Raw genomic sequence first — 20,218 nt, 5'->3', positions numbered from 1 at the left:
TTAGCCATCTAAAGCAGCAAATTTCAAGAGAAAACTCAAAGCTTTCATTAGAATTTGGATGTTTGTTCACCTGACAGTGGAACTCGGAGTCACTGAAAACGCCACCTTTTGAAAAAGGCTCCCGAAGTGGAACTTTTTGGAAAACCATCCAACTCCATTGTCATGTAAACAGGTGGACGGGACACTTTCTGGCAATGCTAGGACTCTGACTCCGTGGAGACTTGGGAAACGGCCGTGGACAGTAGTTCACCTGCACATGCACAACTCGATGGACAACAAGCACGTCTCTTTAATTCCCACTGCTTTATTGTTGTGATGTGAAACATACCAGAAAATGTTCGAATGTTTGGTGCAGATGTTGTAATTTTTTTCCCCAAAAAAATTCACTATTGTTCAGTAACTTAAGAAAATAAAAAAACACTGTGGATCCCAGATTAGTGGTCCGCCCCAAATCATGAAGACCCTTCAGTTCCTCAGTCAAACACTATGAGAATGTTCTTTGGCTTGTTCAGGTCAGCTCTGTTTGGTGAAAGAGGAAATGTAGAGTCAGTGGTTTCGTCCTCCCCAATACCCCCAACGTCACTTTTCCTTTCTCTACATTCACATCCAGCTGCACAGAACGCTCACATGTGGCTGGCGTGACTGAACCTTCCCACCGCAGAGCTGAAGGAGGAGAGAAAGTTTGTGGCGTGGTTTATTTTTGCCATAGCTGCTTGATTCGGTGGCGTTTGAAAGCCTGGCACCGTCAGACTCGACCGCAGTGACCAAAATACGGCCGTAAACCGGTGGAAGCAGCACAAAGACATGAGCCACATGTTAAAAAAGGGGTCGGAGGAGTTTGACAGCTTTGCAGACGTGCACGGGAGCTTTGAGCTGGAGTCGGAGCAGATCCTGCGTCACGTCGGGTTAATGCGTGACAGACAGAGGAAATTGGAGCGTTATCGTCATCACCGCCTGTTGGAGGAGGATCGCTACCAGAGCTGACAGCTTTATGAGCAAAAAGCATTAGGGATTTTTCCACGGTGACAGTCAGTCAAGGTGAAAGAAGGCACCATCAACTGAACAAGCACTATGCGGAAAAGCAGATAAATTAATCATCAAGAACCAAATCAGATTCTTACACCAAAATGCGTCAATATTTATAAAAGGTGACAGAAATGAACTCAGTGTTTATTAAAAGCTGTTTATACTGGGTTTTCAGCTTCAGGCACTACAGAGACAAAGAGGCTGCTCTAATTGGTTAGCAGGTTTATATTATTCCTGAAAATCATCTCCAGCAGAGAAAATCCATTCCTGACCCCACATCCGCACAGAGTTCAGGTGAATGCCAGGATGAAGCTGCAGCACTTCAAGCGTGATCAGCATCTGATCTTCTCTATGTTTTGTTGTTGCAGTCTTTTCTGAATGTTTACTGTTGCTCTTGTTTTTTTCCACAGATTGTTGGTGTGTGAGTCTCGAAACACTTTAGCATGTAGCATGTAGCATGTAGCATGTAGCATGTAGCGCAGCTCAGAGTGAAGTCTTCCTGGATCCACTGAGCAGTTAAACTAATTGTACGATCAGTCTTTCTCCTCCTCTTTATATTTTGGCAGAAGATAATTCACCGTCTGTCTCACTTTTGTCATTCTCATTAATATTAAAGAATCTCCAAACCGCTCATCACTCATCCTCTCTTGTCTTCCTGCTGCTGATGTTGCTGATGCCAGATGTCACGCAGCACTCGTATGAGGAGTATGATTCCTTACTGGACCAGATACTGGATACTGGTATCGATATCAGTGCATCTCTATCTTAAAGTATTATAGAGTTAAAGAAGAGAACACACACACACACACACACACACACACACACACACATTGTTGTGTTAATGGTACACTTCAGGTGTTGTGGAGTATTTAACACACGTAATTATGTGAGAGTAAGAGTAAAAGACTTTGTGTTGACTGTGCTGCTGAGTTTTAACACGAATGACTTCATTTAATATCTTTTATGTTGTTAGCTTGGAGATAATGCTCATTATTTATTTGTGGCTCATCTGTGTCTGCGCTGTGAGCTCCCAGCAGCCCCCCTGCCACCCCAACCCCCCTTCACCATCTGCCCCAACCACACACACACACACACACACACACACACACACACACACACACACACACACACACACACACACACACACACACACACACACACACACACACACACACACACACACTTGACCACCAGCTTACTGTGGGATAAAACCTGACCAGACTCACAAGCCTTGCACTTAACATTGCAAGACAGCCTGCTAATTCATTGTGTGTGTGTGTGTGTGTGTGTGTGTGTGTGTGTGTGTGTGTGTGTGTGTGTGTGTGTGTGTCTGCCCCCCTGGGGCACGGCAGAAAGCTTCAGCAGAAATCAAAAGGAACTATTTTTTGAATCAGTTTCTAAATAGAAATCCTGATAAGAATCATTGGATGACGGAACTATTGTTAATTTCATCAAAGCACACATTCTCATAATTGTCGGTGTGATGGAGATGAATCCAAAAGTACAATTTTCTTCAAAACCCATGAATATAACAACAGTAGCAGGGTTCTTGAAAGGTATTTATTTTACAATAATGGACAAGCAACTTTCTATACTGTGACGTCCGTCTCTTTCACATGATGATAATGAGTCAATAGCAGTCACAAAATACATATGTGACTAAATAATTGGACTTTTTTTGGTTGTTGTATGGATTTGTATGACTGGTTTGACAAGAGCGATGCTTCCACATTTCTCATGAGATCAGAAAAATGGTTTTGTTTTGCGTTTCTTAATTTGAATCAGTTGGTGCAAAAAGCCAAACAGTTGCCTGAGACGTTAAAATGATTGCCAGCACTTTTTTTCCTTTTCCTCTCATAGTTTACGTTCCCAACATGAGGGGGGAGGACGCCGCTTTGCTTGAGTCTTTTCAACACGCTGGGTTTTATCCCAGTTTATATTGGCTCAGAGGAAAACTCACCAGGAGCGGAGCTCTGACTCCCACTCTCCCTGCTGGATAACAGTGGCAGTGAGTGTTGCTGTCCTCCTCCATCCTGCCTGGGGGGGGGGCAGGCAGTGCCCCCCCCCCCACCTTGTTTTGCACGCACCCTGCCACCTCACCTTGTCAGACGTTGAAAATCTGGGCATGCAGGCCAAGAATTCCTTCTCTTTTTGGCTTCCTCTGTTGGCAGGAGTTGAAAAGCTGTTGAGTAATCTGCACAGATGCACTGCTGCTAATTGGGAAGCAGTCTGGGGAGAGTTGCTTGTTTTCGGGCAAAGAAAGGTTCCGTGGGGGCTCCAGAGGAGACGACCTGCGCTGCAGACATGCTGCTCTGGTGAGGCAGCTCAGCCCCTCGGTGCTCCTCTCGTCTGTTTATGTTGTTTCTGTCTGGTGCCTGTCGGAGCAGACTGATGTCGGCTCAGGACTTTGGCCTTTGGTGCTGAGGCGGAGTGTCCTGCTGAGAGCTCGACTCAAGCAGAAAATGATCTGAGTATTCAGGAACTTTCTCAATCCTCAGAGAAGTGAAACCACAGAAATGCTGCATCTGTTTGGGAGCAGATGAAATGCAGAGTGTAGGATAGTGGTTTTAGACATCAAGCACGAGTTCCTGGAAGTGTTTCCACAACGAGAATCTACTATCGTCTTCTTTTCTGCAGTGGTTTGATCAAAAAAGTCTGCAGAAGTTTTCAGTCGCTGTCAGAGCAGAGGATGCAACACAAACACAGGAAGAATACCTTGAACAAATAAATACTGAATAACTGCACGCACGACAAAGTGTTTATTAGAATTAGGGCTGTCACTTTAGTGCATTCATTAGATTAATTAATTACACTGCAAATTAGTGCACTAAAAAAATTAATCTAAGATTAATTATAGCACACTTCAGTTGCAATTCAATGTGAATGGAACTGTTGTCTTATTTAAAGGCATGTTATACTGTAGTATTCATTTTAAATTGCTGTATTAAGTTAGTTTTAGTCTTCATTTTGAATTCAGTTTGCTTCAGAGGTTGTTTGAGACTCAGCCTCATTTTATTTCAGAATTTTTTTTTATCAATGTTTGTACTGCATTTTTTAATAGAGCACGAGGCCGAATTGGTTTGCTGGGATGTACTTAAACTTTTTCTTCTTTTGAATTTCTTTAACGAAACACACTGAAAGTGTTATTTAAGTTGCCTGATTGGGCTCAGAGTTTATTTTGGACAAGACGTCCTGACTTAGCTTTCATTCATCATTAACAAAAATGTGCATTTCAAATCTTGTCCTCTCGGTGTTTTCATTTGATGAGTCATGCACTACAATTCTGTAAAGTCCCTGAATTTGAATTCTTCACTTGGGGACCGAATGCAGATATGAGATTAAAATGTGATTAATTAGATTAATTAATTAAACATCCTGTAATTAATTAAATTCATTTTTTGATCGCATGACAGCACTAATTAAAATAGATATATTGTTAAAATATATATATTGTCACCTTAAACCAACTTTTCGAGGTTAATTTGTGAAAATGCCCCAGTTGAAAGCAGCATTTCAAACGGTTGACATTTCACTGTATTTTGGAATCGGAGGTTTAATTTAAAATCCCATATGTTGAAACTACTCAAATTTCTCCTTGAAATGTAAAACTTTAGTAAAACAATACCCAGCGATGGACAGAATTTTATGGTGATATCATAACTGAAGCATTTCTATCAGTGCTTTCTTCCATCAGGACCTTGACCTCTGCCCCCCCTCCCAGACCACGGTGGCATTGTCGCCCTCCACACACTTCCTCCCATTTCATCACGGCTCTCATCCGGTCTCACACTCCACGGGACTTTTGGTCAGCGTCCCTGGGGAGGGCATTGTGTCCCGCCGCGTTCCTTCAGCGCAGCGATTAGAAATGCTCAGGTCGAATGTGAGGAAAGTCAGATTCACGTGCAGAGCTCAGAGCAGTCGTCTCTGCTGTGAACCAGCCTCCTGGGAGCAGTGGATCATGGGACCGCTCCATGTTGTTCCCATTAGCGGTGTGTGTGACAACACTTGTCCTGTTTGGTGGCTGAGAGGTGTGAGCTGCCCACTAACTGTCCATCTACTGGGTTTGGACAGATCAATGTGGGATTAAATATTCATTGGAATATCAGATGTCGTGTGAATCTGATATCATAGATGTTTATGTTTGGCCACCAACTCACTGGGCAAGAAACACTGTCCAGGATTTCATATTTCCACTAATGCAGCATGATATAAGTTAAACATGTCTAGTCCTGTGATCAGGTTATGAATTAAATTTAAAAAAATACAAAAAAACATTTAAATATCTGATGCTGCTGTCTGAGTGTGCTTTAACTTCATTTTTAATTGAATAACAGTGCACTTTCTCTTGGACACTGTTTTTGCTCTTGTGAAAATAAAAGTAAACACCACATATAATTAAAAATGAAAATATCAATAAAGTATGAAGACAGTTAATACAGAGACTCTCCATCATTCTACAAAGATATACGTCTTATCATTGGGGGCTTTTATGGAATTGGAAAAAATCCAAATAAATCAGATTAAAAGGGAAACTGGTCCTGAAGGAGTTGGTCATCGCAGCTTTCAGAATGGACGATTGTCCCTCAGCTTCCTCTGCCTCGGATCAGTTAACGTGCACTTTTGAACCCAACAGGAGATGCTGAGTGCTCGCCTCTGCTGAGCTTTCACTATGACTGAAACCAGAGCGTCCACAATAATGGCATCATTGATCACTAGACATCGTGCTTCTTTCTCAGAATCTGCCTTCAAAGTGTCGTGAGAAAGATTTCAGACAGAGGAAAAGCCATTTCTATCAGGGTGAGGGGCACGACGTGCTCCATCCGTGACCCTCTGCGACCTCTGACTCTCTTCTTCCGCCGGGTGCTGTCTCCTGGACAGGACACAGCAGCTGCTTCCAACTTGATATTCGTCTTTTTCTGAGATAAAGATATCCTTTCTGTTTGAGTGAAGGAAATAGTTGCTCAGTCAGACGATGGACGACAACGATTTAAAGTGGAAACGCAAAGCATTCCTTGCTTTTTACATGTCCGTTTACACAGTGGTGTTTGGAGCCACTGAAAATGCAACTTTTTGAAAACAGCTTCCATAGAGAAACTTTTTGAAAACGAGCTGTCTCCAAGGAGATGGCAGAAATGCTGCTACCGCACAGTGGTAAATAACTGTAATGCACATGCTGCTTACATGGAAGATGTCAAAAATGAAGGAATCTACTATAAACATCCAGATTATACAGTATCTTTCTCCCACTAGCTGATGTGATTTAAGAAGTTAATGACTGAATCAATGTCAGATCAAAGTTATGGTCATACTGTGATATGTACATCACATTTCATTATGTCATTTCAATGGGTGGGATTTAAATGCATCTGCTTTTTATGACTTTATAATATCTAGGTTGGTCTGATGATCAGATGCTTCTTTGGCTCCAGCAGGTACAAACTGTTGCTGCTCAACTTTTAACAGGGACAAAGAAATGGGGAATTTAGCTTTCATAATTCTAGAAAGTAAAATATGATCATTTTTACAGATAACAAACTCGACATTTAAAAAAAAAAAATCTGTTAGAACAAACAAGTCAGTGGACCAATTGTAGGCCTAACTTAATGAGCTTGTTTAGGCTGTGGTGATAAATAGTGTGAAATTTGCTTATAGGTATTATTTACTTTGTAAATAACAATGTGTAATTTCTTAATTTGGTGCATTTCTTGTAACAAATGAATAAATGATACATTGTTATCTCGTGTTTTGTCAATAATCTCAATGCTGAAGTTCGTCTGTCACTCCGTCCAATGAACCTTCACATGAAGTCCATGAGAGTGTACTGTGGCTTTAAACCATCTGTAGTCCCGCCTTCTCAGATTTTAACCAATTGGAAGCTTTGACACATGCCGTATTTGAAATATGAACCAATCAGCGCGCCTGTTTCATCCTCCGTGCTTGTAGCAGTCAGCTCCGTGCGGCTCGCCCTCAGTCCACCTGAAGCCCGTCAGCAGTGCCTCTCGCACGGCGTACGTGCCCGGAAAATGCCCGCAGAGTGACTCCGGTGGACGGCGCGATCGGCTGGATATAATCTGCTGGGTCGGTCGGAGGCTTTCTCCCGGACTCGGGCTCGTCTCCCGCGCCGTACCCGCAGCATTAGGTGGGTGTTATTTTGTGCTCTGTGTAGTGTTGTTGTAATGTCGTTCTCTCCCCTGCGACAGTGAAACTCACATTCTCTGTCGAGGGGCTCCGGACCGCCGCATTTCACCGCTGCCTCTCTTTACTGCGGCTTACATAATTGCTGCTGTGAGCAGGCTGCTATAATTGCATACTAATGAAGCCCGTGTCAACATACATGTACGCAGTCCGGCTCGTGTGTTGGCGGGTGAGTCCCCCTCTCCGTGGGGGAGAACCGAGCCTCTTCTATGGGGGGAACCGAGTATCCCCCGTGGGGGTGAACCGAGCCTCTTCCATAGAGTAGAACCGAGACTCTGTGTTTCGAACCAAAGCTCTATATGGGGGAGAACCAAGTCTCTTCCATTTGGGGGGGGGGGGGGGGGGGGGGGGGGGGGGGGGGGGGGGGTCTCTTTCATGGGGGAGACCCGAGCTCTAGGTTGATAACCAAGGTTGTATATGGGGGAGAACTGAGTCTTTATATGGGGGAGAACCGAGCTCTAAGTTGAGAACCAAGCCTCTGTATGCGGGAGAACCAAGGCTCTAGGTTTAGAATCAAGGCTCTCGGTTGAGAACCGAGCCAACATGCTGAGGTTCCACACTTGGACAGCACATTGAAGACATTAGGATGTAAGTCGTCCACTGTGCACACGGCCGGGTCAGCAGGCATCGTCTGTCATCCTCCCCAGGGAAAAGACCACAACCCGCCAGAGCCTGCTGATTCAGACTTCATGTGACCCCGATGGAACCTCAACCCTGTACTTTAGGGGCTCTGAGGCCCCCTTTACAAGACATAGAGAGTGAAAACCCATCTTTTTTGTGTTTTGGTTTCGTCTTTACAGAGGAAACCTTCTGAAAACGATGTTGGTTGACAGGGGAACAGCAGGAACACTGAAAACGATGTAGACAGCATGCCAGGCCACAGACTGATGCTGTTGGTTGTTTGTTTTATTGAAACCACACACAAACACATGTGTGCTATGAACAAACAATAGTGAGTGCACAGACATTCATATGGACAAGTGATAAAGTTGGATTGCTATTCTGGGTGACTGTCAGATTAAAAACTACTAACTCCAAGAGAATATGGACAGGGAGTCATGCCACTCTGGATGCTGTCATTGTTGTTACCGTTTATCTACTTGAGCCTGAGTATTTGACAGAGTCGGCGTATTTTTAAAAAGTTGCATTTTCAGTAGCTTCAAGCACTATTGTTGTGTAAATAGACATCCAAGATTGACTTGAAATGCTTGTGTAACTGGGTTCTGGTTCAGATGGCCACATAAAGAACTATTTGACCTTGAGTGGGCCCAGCCAACACAAAGTAGAATAATAACTCCATGGATACACACTCAGTCTCATTGTTACATTTGTTTTTAAGTAGTTTGAATGTTTCTTCTGTCAACAAGTTAGAGAGAAACCATGCTGTTTCGTTATCATACCAGTTTTCATTTGCCTCCTGTTGCAGAAACCAGAAAGATGAAACTCATGAGCAGCATTTTGCATGCTGCATGCAGCAGCAGTTACAACTCTTGGTCTCATAATGTGTGAAATAACCTGGCTGGGTACAAATACCAGCTGGCTTTTCAGTGTGGAATTTGCATGTTCTCATCATGCGTGCATGGTTTTTTTCTCAGGACTCCAGTTTAATCCCACAGTCCAAAAACATGCACGTGAGTTTAAAGCCTATAGATTTGGAGTGTATGTACTTTTCTGTGTTTGCTTCGTAACGTTTGGCCAGTCTGTCCAGGGTGCACTCTGCCTTCACTCACAGCTGGAATCGACTCCAGTGCCAGATAAGCCTGGGTAGGAAAGAGCAGTATAGAGGATAGATGCGGGCTTTTATAAAACTCTGCATTTGTCAACATACCGATGTGTGAAACCCAAGAGAATTTAGAGAGAATTAGTGCAGTGGCAACATTGTGTCATTTTCAACATTCCTTCTGAAAGAGGCCTGTAGCATAATACAGTCAAATACATTCCACATGCTGCGTTTCACAACGGTGGAGCACTCCAGTTAATCCAGCCTCATAGCGAGTGCAGTGTTGCTTCATATCCAAGTGAGACAAATGTGTGTGGAGTTTTCCCCTTCTCCTTGTGCATGGCTGGATCTTCTTTGAGTTCCCTGGTTTCCTAAAAACACCCGAAAGGCTATTTTGCGATCCTAAAGTGTTCGTAGATGTGAATCTGTGTGATGTGAGTGTGTGTTTGCTTATCTGTTTCTCTGTTTGTCTTGTGATTAACTGGATAGATGGATGGATGATATAATAGTCACACGTGCATGTTTTATTTTTCTAACCCTGCAACTCTTTGGCTTATCTGTTAATAATCATGGACAGACACTCGGTGCATTTGGGCATAATCATCTTTGAGGAAGCATTATTGAACAACTTTTTCTTTGACTCGGTCTTTCTTTTCTTTTCTCCCAATTTTAGCTACTTTTAATTTTTTTGACTGATTATTTACATGCTGTTTTCATTAAAACCTAGAGCCATGGATATAGTTCACACAGAACTTCTGTGAGAAATCATAACATCTTGACAAAACACCTAATTCAGTACAACTGTCCCCACATGTTATTTTTTGAAATTATTACTAAACGTGCCTCAAGTGCTTGTTGACACTTGTGTATTGCGTGCTGTTATTCGATTACACTGTCAGAATTCTTCATCAGTTTTTCCAATAGAAAGAAACATGAAATTAGCCAACTCAGTGACACCAATGGGATGAAGAGATGCTTTTCCATAATACACCAGTCCTGGAAAGAGCTGCTGCTGCCTGAGGGAATCGTATTGGTAACGCTCTGTATGAAGTCACGTTCCCAACCTGATCTGAAATCTATTTCAGGAAAGATGTAGCTTGGATGTGGATCTCAGACAAGATGATGATGTGCTACTTTTCCATCTTGTTAAGACATTAGGGTTATTGTGTGGCCCAGCTATGCTCCACATTACTGACTGAACAGTTATTTCCACTGACAATCCAGCGCTCCTCTCCATTACCTAGTCTGTGTTGCTGCGTTTTAGTATCTGTTAATGGAAGACAATTTCTGTCTGAACATTCATAGTTTTAGCTCAACGAGTTTGAAATGTCATAATTTAGATAATATGTTGATGATACTAGCTTTTATCATGTAGAGTTGGTTATATAAATCTTCATTACAATATTAGCAATGATGGTCTTTTAAATCATCTTTGATTCTGACCAACACTATATACCAGATCAAACACACACTGCTGCATGGATTATGGATCAGAGGTGCAAATTAATGAAAACAAACATATCCTGCAGAATGATAAGAAAGAATCTCTTCAGTCTGTTAGTGTGTGATGTTCCAGTGTGTCAGTGTCCAGGGGCACATCTGCTGTGTGCAGGTGGTCTCTCGGGTGCCGGCGACTGTTTTTTAAGGTGGGGGCTGGAGTCTAAACACTGAAGTCTATTTGAATTCAGAGCATTTGTTGGAGCTTGGCGGCTTTTGGCGTGTCGGGCTCCACAGCTGCAGAGAGATCACTTGGATTCCAGCTTAGTTTGACTCTCATTTCCTTGCATGAAGAGAACTCCCATTGCTCTAGAACAACTATTATATTAAGTCAAGCAGCTGTCTGACCGCTGCTGCGCACAGCCCATTTTTATAAAGTTCCTCCCAAAGAGTCCCCGCCGCTCAAGGACAGGGTGATGTAAGGGGGGGGCACCCACCCGTCAAATTTCCAGGAATAGTAATGCTGGAGACGTGGCTGGATCTCCTGCTCTGCTGGCTGGATTGATGAATCAGAGGTAGTTGATGGATGGGTCTGCTGCAGTTTACAGCGGCTGACCACCCACTGTTCAATCAGGTTTCCCTGGTAACTTCAGAACCCTGTGGTCATTTTACTGTGTAAATGTAGTGGGATTACCCAGAAACAGCCCAGTATTGAGTGTTTTTAATAAAGTTCTACCACTCTGTCTTAGTTAACAATATACCCAAAAGAAAGGAAGGACTTTGTTGTGGCTGTTTGTTTTCTCTTCACTGTAAAACCTTACTGTACTCGTTACACTGTTTTTGGACTGGACTTTGTGATTATCCAGTAACATGATTTTCAGTAAGCCACTTGGTAGATTCACCGCATATTTTCTGGGCTTGTAATTCCTCTAAGGCTCTGCAGTGTGTGTGTAGAAATAAATTACTTCATATGTTAGTGATTCTGCTATCCCACTCCACCATCCAGGTCCATGTTCTTCTCCACCTCCATGAATCGTCTCTGAGGTCTTCATCATCTCCTCCTCCTCCCTGACCCTTCCATTTCCAATATGTGTCCAATATATCCACTGTCTCTTCTCAGCACATGTCCAGACCATCTCCATCTGGAACCTATTTTGACTTAGATACTTCTCCAAGCAGCTCCAGAGTTCATTTTTAATTTTGTCCATCCTGCTCACTCCTAATAAAAAGCTGAACGTTACCGTACCAGAACATTTACTGTCCGTCTTTTTGCTCTTTTTGCTCGAGTGTCACAGATCAGCTCTGACACTCGTTTCCATCCCCCCATCCTGCCTGGGGTCTCCGCTTCACTTCATTTGTGCTCTGTCCATGGCTGTGGATGGTCAAACCCAGGCACTTGAACTCATCATGCACCTTCACAACCTCTGTTCTTGCATGTTCCTCCCACCTTCCTGTGTCTCACTTGTCTTTTCTGATCCTTGATATATTTCTGCCCTCAACCATTTGTCTCTTTGACCACTGTCTTACTGCCCTCATCCCGAGTCCCTCTACTGTACCACAGTCTCTCTCGGACCCCATCCTCATCATACTTTCTCTATTTCCGCAGACATCATGCTTCTTGTGACCTTCTCTGCCGGCCCTCTCAAATCAAGTGCTGGGCACTGAAGCAATCGGTTAATAATTTATTTAATCTCTTTGTCAATTGTCAGGAATTTATTGGCATGTTTGATTCTTGATTCATTAGTTAAAATACCCAAACACAATAATTCTGAGATCTCTCGTCCCTTGATGTTTAGCGCAGCTGGTCAGCTGTCAGTGTTTTTTTTGATCTGAGCAAACAATTGCGATGTTTTCTCTTTCTGAGCTGAGGGAACATTATTTGACAGAATGAGCGTTTCCCAACTCTTCTAGTCTGTCTTCACTGCTGTGTAGTAATTTCCTTCCTCAGACTAAACCTTGCTTTCATTTGGCTGTGACTTCAGACTACATAGCGAGTACTTCTATAGCCAGTGTTGTGCACACAGCAGGTTATTGTGGTTGTGTTTTCCTCCAACTCGCCAAGAGCTTGAAGGATTTAAAAGAGTCAAAGCAGGGGTTTCGACACCTGTCATATTCTGTGTTTCATCTGTTTTGACATCCTCGCTGTGTGGGGCTTTCCCATTTTAACCACAGCACAGCAGAGATGCTTCCCATCCAACCAATCTGCCACAGACCCAGATGTCTCTCTGCTTTATCACACTGTGTTGAACTGAACGGTCATCATGAGGCTCTGCATATCTTTCATTTGAGTCATGTCAGTCGGAGCAGGGACAGGGACAAGCAGGACTTCCAGGGACCACCGCTTGGAGACCCTGTTTTTAATAGTCTTTATTGCAAGAAAAAAAGATTATGTGAATCATTTAACTTGTATTTATTGTTTTCCTCTTGGACCACTAGTTGATGTTTTTGGTTATTTTTAGAATGAAGCCATACACACATGTACACAGAGAATAATACGCTGTATTAACATTAACCATGGCGAGCACATGGACATTCGTATCAACAGATGAAGAAGTTGAATTGCTAATTCGGTGACTGTTAAGTTGTAAACTCACACAAGTAAAACACAGCCTTGACATGTATGTGCTGTAGCAGCATTTCAGCCATCTCCATGGAGACGGGGCCCCGAGCGTTTCCAGAAAGATTCGTTTTTATCCGTCTACATGGTGACAGAGTTGGAAAGTTTTCAAAAAGTTCCACCTTGGAAACCACTATCGAAGTTGTATTTTCAATGGCTCCAAGCGTTGTTTGTGAAAACAGAGCCTCTTTATGTACCAAACAACAGCTGCTGATGCTGTTGTGCCCGGCGAGTCACAAGCAGGCTTGGTTAATGCTGCTTAAGCTCTTATCCTGCTCGATTTGAAAAGAGAATTTGGCGCATCCCAACATTGGCCCAGCAAGATTCTGCTTTCACTTTGTTGAAGGTAAAGTCTTGAGGCTTTGAGCCTCAATTAAAAAGCTTCAGCAATTTTTAAAACCTGACTCAGTGGTTGAAGATTGTTGCTAAAGGCTCATTATAATGGGGAAATGCTCCAAAATCTGATCTGTGCTTTGACATATTCTCGAACTGCTAATTCATTGGTGGAAATATATATATATCCTTTAGATTTCTGTTGGCATGTTGATAAGAGTCAAAATAAATCCAGGGCATTAAACTGCTGACAGCTCCATCCTCATGTTTGAACAGTTCCATCTGGACTGAGGTGAAGTCTGGATGTCCTGAGTTGTTCTGAGCTTGGTGGAAGAAACAGTCTGATGATAAATGGTAGAAACATACATACAGGCTTAAATGAAACAAATCCAGACATCTTTCCTTCTCAGAGGTTGGAAGTCCGTTGAAACACATGTGGCCCTTTACAGCACTAAACTCTCATTTTATTAGATTTTTTTTTTGTTTTCCTCATCAACATGATGTTCGTAGTACATTGAAAGACTGAAACATAGTACATTAACTTCTGGTTCTGTGGGTGGAGATTCCCAGGAAAATGTTGTAATGTGAATTATTATGACTGTAATTTTCATTCTGTTTTGTGTGTCTTGTTTATATATTAACTGAGCAACTTTTTGAGACTGGCACCTAAAGGGGACCTTTTCTAAAATACTTCAACTCTGTTGTCATGGAAACAGGTGAAAACAGCACTTTGTGAAACTGCTCGGGCTCCGTCTGTGTGCAGATGGTGGAAACACTGCTCACGCTCACCACGGCCATAGTAAATGTTTCTTCTGCACATGCGCCATAGATGAACAATAACAACAACAACGACGGCTTCCGGAGTGTCCGTGCGACTCCAGGGCCATATTCTCCTGGGACTTCAGAGGGGGAAAGAAACAAACTGACTCTGTGATGGTGTAGGCGGGCGAACATGACCACCCCGCTGGAGACCTGAGTAACAACTGGAACCAGATTGTAACTAATCAAACACAAAAAAATGCCGTGCTGTGTTTGAGCACTTTCCAGATGCATTACCACTCAACAATGATGACGCCTGAACCAAATCCCATGTCCCACGCTGCAGTACACAAGCAAGTGAACAGAAATGACAGCAAGGCTTCCCATTTCAGCTGGATGTAAAAACAACAGATAGATAGGGAGAATTTGTTGATAGCACAGTCGGCTAAAAACATCATTACGGTCCTGGAGAAATTCTAACAATCTCCAGAGCAACACTCCCACGCTGACAGCCCAGATTGTGTCTCAATGCTTTAAGAATTGTATTCTTTCTACACAAACACACACACACACACACAGTCTTGACATGGGCAGATTTACTCCCCAGTGAGTCACTTCCCTGATTAGCGATGTGCCATTCTTTGTTTATAACCTGTGAATTGTGGCATGTGTCAAACTGTCAGCCACGTTTAATTTACCTGAGTGATGCATCGCTTTAAGAGAGAATATGGAAGGCGGGAGAGCTGCAGCACGACGTGTGACCACTTCCTGTGTGAACTGTGACACTGGCTCAGAGGACGCAGGCAGCGACAGGTTTGCAGATGCAGTGTGGCGACTGGTGCTGCACTGTCAGATCTCAGGTCAAATAAGAAATCAGGCGCACGCACTGCTCGCACTGCGTGTGAGCTGATACTCCAGTCGCACGCAATCCAAATCTGGATAAAGCAGGTCTGGTATGAATGGATGCTGTGTAACGGCCTTCCAACAAATAGACCACCGACTAGAGCCGCTCCATATCGGGCACGTTTTTCACAATCTCACTGTAAACATTTGAAATATTCTCGTTAAATAAGAGTGAATGACCTGCACTATACTGTCTTCATGCTCTGCATGTCAGTGTATTTGATCCTACAGTGAATCTCAGGACAGAAGTCAGAAACACGGAAATCATCACAGTCAACAAACGGCTCCTCCTCTGAACTGCTGGAAACTGCAGATGTGCAGGTGATGGTGCGACTTCAGTTAGAACAGAGAGCAAATGTGGCACAGACATCTTATGCTAGTTTTTTCAACACAAGTCTTATTTGGCTCACTGTGCTTAAGTCATTTAAACTACAGCACTTCCACAGAATTACACCGTCTCCCTGGACAAAGCCAGTCTAATGCAGGACACGATGCTGTACAAATGCCAGATAGCTACGCATCCTCCTTATAGCACGCCTTTCTGATGTTGTCAATGCACAAAATCATTTGTGTATTTGGATTCTTTTTCTCAATACAGGCTCTAAAACACAGTACTGCTCTTAGCTCTGGCAGTCAAGTTAAAAAAACCCCCAAACTTCTGCTAAGTTCTCTACCACTCCTTTCTCTGTAACCAAAATAGGAAGTTAAGTATTTTAAACATCATCAATGAAGGCAGTTCAATAACTGCGTTCGATTTGAAATGAAACTCTTTGCTGCGTGTGGATTAACACGTCCCTGCAGCGTACGGCAGATCCAGATCTCATTAGCTCATTGTGGTGACGAGCTGCGCTATCTTCTCAGAGTGGGCCGGATTAGAGGTTTAGCATGTGAAACCAGCCTGATTGTGGGTGCAGATTAATACGTAAAGTCTTGGGTTGGCGTGGCAGCGAATAACAGTGAAGATGTGCCTTTACGCCGATGAAGCAATTACGTACTAATAGTCCTGTGCTGACTACTGAGAGGTTGGACATTCAATATTTTACTTTCTCTCGGCTTTGACCCTAAAATCCCAGGTGAAGGGAAGGTGTCTGCTGAGGTTTATTTTCACCGCGATCTGCATCAGAGGCAGTGCATATGTTGGTTGTAGTATTTTCTCAACCATTGATGCTTTTTTTTTTTCTCAGTATAACTGGGTATCATTTGACTTTACTGTGCAGCAGAAGTTCCTGTTCACCTTGTAAGTGTGCAAGATTTTCAGGTTTTTAGCCGTTTTCATACAATTTAATGTCTTTTCTAACACTGAAACAATGTACATCACAGAAAGTGGTTTGTCTTTGTTCTTTTACTGCTTGTTTCTTGGATCTATTTAGATGGAAAAAGTGTGATATAAATTGTGAAAAGCTCATTATTTTATAGCGACTGCAGACAAATATTTATCTGTTGCCTCAGGCTCAGTGATTTCTCAGACATTAAAGCGTCCTCCGCTTTGCCACAGGGCAGTCTTTTTTTTTTTTCTCTCTCTCTCTTCCCAGTCTGACGAAATGTCAGGTTGCCCCGGCTCTAATTGCCCTCCATTCATTCTGAGCACACGCAGAGAAAAGGTCCCTGCAGGTCATAAACAGTGTGACAGGTGTGTAAGCAAATGAAATCCCTCCGGGAACGCAAGGTTGACTCAAGGTTTGTGCAAATAATAGTGGGGGAGGAGGACGAGCATGTTCCCCTCATCCCTCTGTAATCCCTGCAGATCAAGAGGCGGATGCTGGCGTGATGGCAGCCATACATTCAGCCATACATTCAGACTTCGCTCCTCTCTCGACCCTCTCTGCGTCACAGCCGGGAGATGATTGAGTTAGTTCTGACCATGTGATGGATGTTGGAGTCTGAGGAGCAGGGTCCTGCTGATCGCTCCAGCGGGAATGTGTCAGATCACAGATATGATGGGAGGTTCGTTCTTCTCTGGGATATCCTCTAATTATCACTAACAGGCTACATTTGGCTTTCCAATGGAACAAGGGGGTCATTCTGGAATCCATTCCATTTGGGCTAAAGAGGTTGTTTTTCTTAAATGTGTATCTGTAGTTGTTATCAGCAAGTAGCTAAAGATTAGTGTTATTAATATTTTGAGTGTCTGAGCTCCATGATGAGCTGCATGCCTGAGCTCCAGGACTGTCGAAGACTGAACCGTTAGCTGATAGGGACAGCTTTTGAAATGAGATGATGTGGTTAATGTCACCGATCCAGATTGGATATGATGATATGATCATTTTAGGAAGTGAATTGAGGCACTTTGAGGAAACATTTGGCTTCTCGGCTGAGTGCTGCAAAGATAAATCGGAAAGGAACTGTCATATCTCCCTTTCCTCCTTCCTTCCTTGACATCCTGTTCTCCTTCCTGACACACTGAAACCTGCTTCACATTCAGTCAGAGACATACGAGTATTAATGGTTAGAATAAGACGTTTTGGTTGAAGGTCAGATCTGACGGTTTTCTACTGTTCCAGCAGATTCTTTATTTCCAGCTGTTTTGGCTCAGCGGCTCAATAAATCATTTAATTGGACGTTCTTGTCTCTTAGAAACATCAGAACTACAGCTGCACGATGCATCACATCTGAAACAGCTCTCCAAATCCCACATTATCTTCTACAAAAGTGTTTGTATTCATCATAAATTATATCGTGATCGCAGTACTCGTCTCATATTGTGCAGCCTACTTTCAAAAAGAGCTTTTACAGCCTTTCGGAACATGAGAAACACTCACATGTGGATACTGATGGTTTTTCTACTTTAATGTATGTGAATTAGGTTTCATTCGGAGCACAAGCGGCCTCCTCTCTTTGATACCAGCTGATGAAAACCTTGCTTTTCAACCACAGTGACGCCGCTCATCAAAGGCTACAATAGAATAAGGCCTTTTCATCCACTTTTGAAAACAGACGGTTTCCATGTGTTGCTTTGTGTTGCAGCAGTTTGTAGAGCGTTAGCGGCGTTTTGTTTAGCTCCTGACAGTATTTGACGGATGGCGGTGGATTGATCATTCATTTTATTGGAGAAACCTTCTAACCAGGATGCTGTTCTTATCATTTCACGTCTCAGCAGAGCGACTGGCGAAGGCAGAAGCACCCCGCTTTCCTGCTGTCGCCTTTCCTTCTCTCACACACACACGCGCACACACACTCCTCCACACCGGGCCTCGGCGAGGTTATTAAGTGTTTGATGTGGTTTGGTTTCAGCGCGGCTCCATGGAGAGCGGCTCGGCCTGCGCCGCTCCCCTAACAGATCATGGGGAAAACCTGCCGCCAGGAGGATGAAATACGTACAGGACAGGAGAGAAGAGCCTCAAGTAATTTAACACCACACGTTTCAGCCTGGGTGTGAGGTGTAACGCGATGCTGCCTGGAATCTCCACCGCCGTTTATTATCAAGTTGGCCATCGGAGCACTTTGTCTCCAACCCCGAGCTTTGCTCTGGGAGTTTGGGATTGCCGTGGCAGGCCTGGCATGCTCAGTGAGGGAAGACAAAATGACACGAAATCAGCCAAGAGAATCGGTCAGGGCCTTTCTGTGTTGGATTTAATACTGCAGACTGCACAAACTTACCCAACAAGTCTTTAAATGTCGAAGCTAAAGGAGACCAAAAAAGTCAGTTTTTTTTTTCATTGTTCACGTGACGTTTAATTTCTGCATTTTAGTTTCAGAAAACTTTCACGTTTTCATGGCAACGCTCTGAAAACGATGTCCGTTTACACAGGTTTGGCAGATACTCTGAAAACAGTGCAGTTTTCCTTCAGGGCCACTAGTTGGCAGTATTTTTATGTAACAAAACCACAGACGTCTACATTCAGACGACGCTGTAAATATCAAATCTCCTTTAAACTGTCTCTCCTCGTTCTTTTGGCCCACTCAGAATCTATATGTCAGAGAAAAAAAGCTGTCTCCATATGTGATCCAGGTGATGGTGTATTGAATGTAAGTTCAAGAGTGAAGGCGCACACACACACACACACACACACACACACACACACACACACACACACTGCATTCATTGTTATGAATGAATCCTTCTGCATAATGATTGACTATGACTGTCATAAACAGTTCAGTACCAGCGTCTCACTTTTAACACCTAGATGAAGACTGAACATTTAAAAAAAAAGTTCCACTTTGTTGTTGGTTTTGGAATCATTATCATGTGAATGGAAACCAAAACACGACAAAAGTTTTCTGTTTTGGTTTTTTCACTTGAAATTGTTGAGTAAAGTTGAGTCTTGTTCCCGTTTACATGACAACATTTTTGCCATTGTTGTTTTTTTTGCCATGTTTTGTTTTTCTGACAAATCAACACTAAGAGCTTTGCTGTAAGAAGGAACGACCGCATTGTCTCTGAAGGTACTGAAGGGCAGTAACTTTGAATATGATTTATATTTTGTCTACATCAGTGATGGACTGACCACTTTTTAAAAGACGAGTAGACAGTGTTCTGTTTCAGTCTGGTGTTTCCTTTGAAGTCCTGCAGCTTTCCGCTCCGGTGCTCTTTTTAACCAAACCTGACTACTGAAGGGGATTTCTAGTGTTTGCACATGGCTGACACTGGAAGTTTATATGAGAGAAAATGGCACTGTGGTCTTTCTAGAGACCTCAAGGTACTTGAGACTCAGCAGGGAGACGTTTGTCCAAGAACATCTGAAGAGCACTCGAGGATCCCCATGGTATCTGAGCTCTAACCTGAATTCAGAAGTGAGTGAATTACAGTTAAGACATGCCTCACACATGAGGAAAAACCTAGATGCTGGTTCCCACAGGTGAAAGGGCAGACGTTGAACCGAACAGCCACTCAGTTGGAGACGCGAATGTGGCATAACCACGGGATATTGAGTCATTTCAGATACTCTGCTGACTGTTCACACACATTCCTCACCACACGAGTGTGATGGTTCGCAGACTCTGTCAGCAGTGAAGCTAACACCACTAGCGTGGCGGGCTACTGCTAGTCACAGCATGTGCAGCTGACCCGCCGCTGCTGGGATCCATCTATATCTGGTTGAAGCAATGCTGTCATCTCTCTAACTCCAATGCCTGGAGGCGCTCCTCTACAACACAAAGTGTGGGGCTAAAGACTGAAGATGCACAGGCATGCAGAGGTCTTTGTATGCCTATGTTTAGAGAGGTCTTTTTTTCTCTGTCGTAAGAGACAGAGTTTTGGCAGCCAGTGCCAGCTGCTGACGGAGGCA

Source organism: Salarias fasciatus, chromosome 14 (genome assembly GCF_902148845.1).
Source record: "Salarias fasciatus chromosome 14, fSalaFa1.1, whole genome shotgun sequence".
NCBI lineage: Eukaryota > Metazoa > Chordata > Actinopteri > Blenniiformes > Blenniidae > Salarias > Salarias fasciatus.
The sequence above is the reverse complement of the archived record's forward strand: the minus strand, read 5'-3'. Positions refer to the sequence as shown.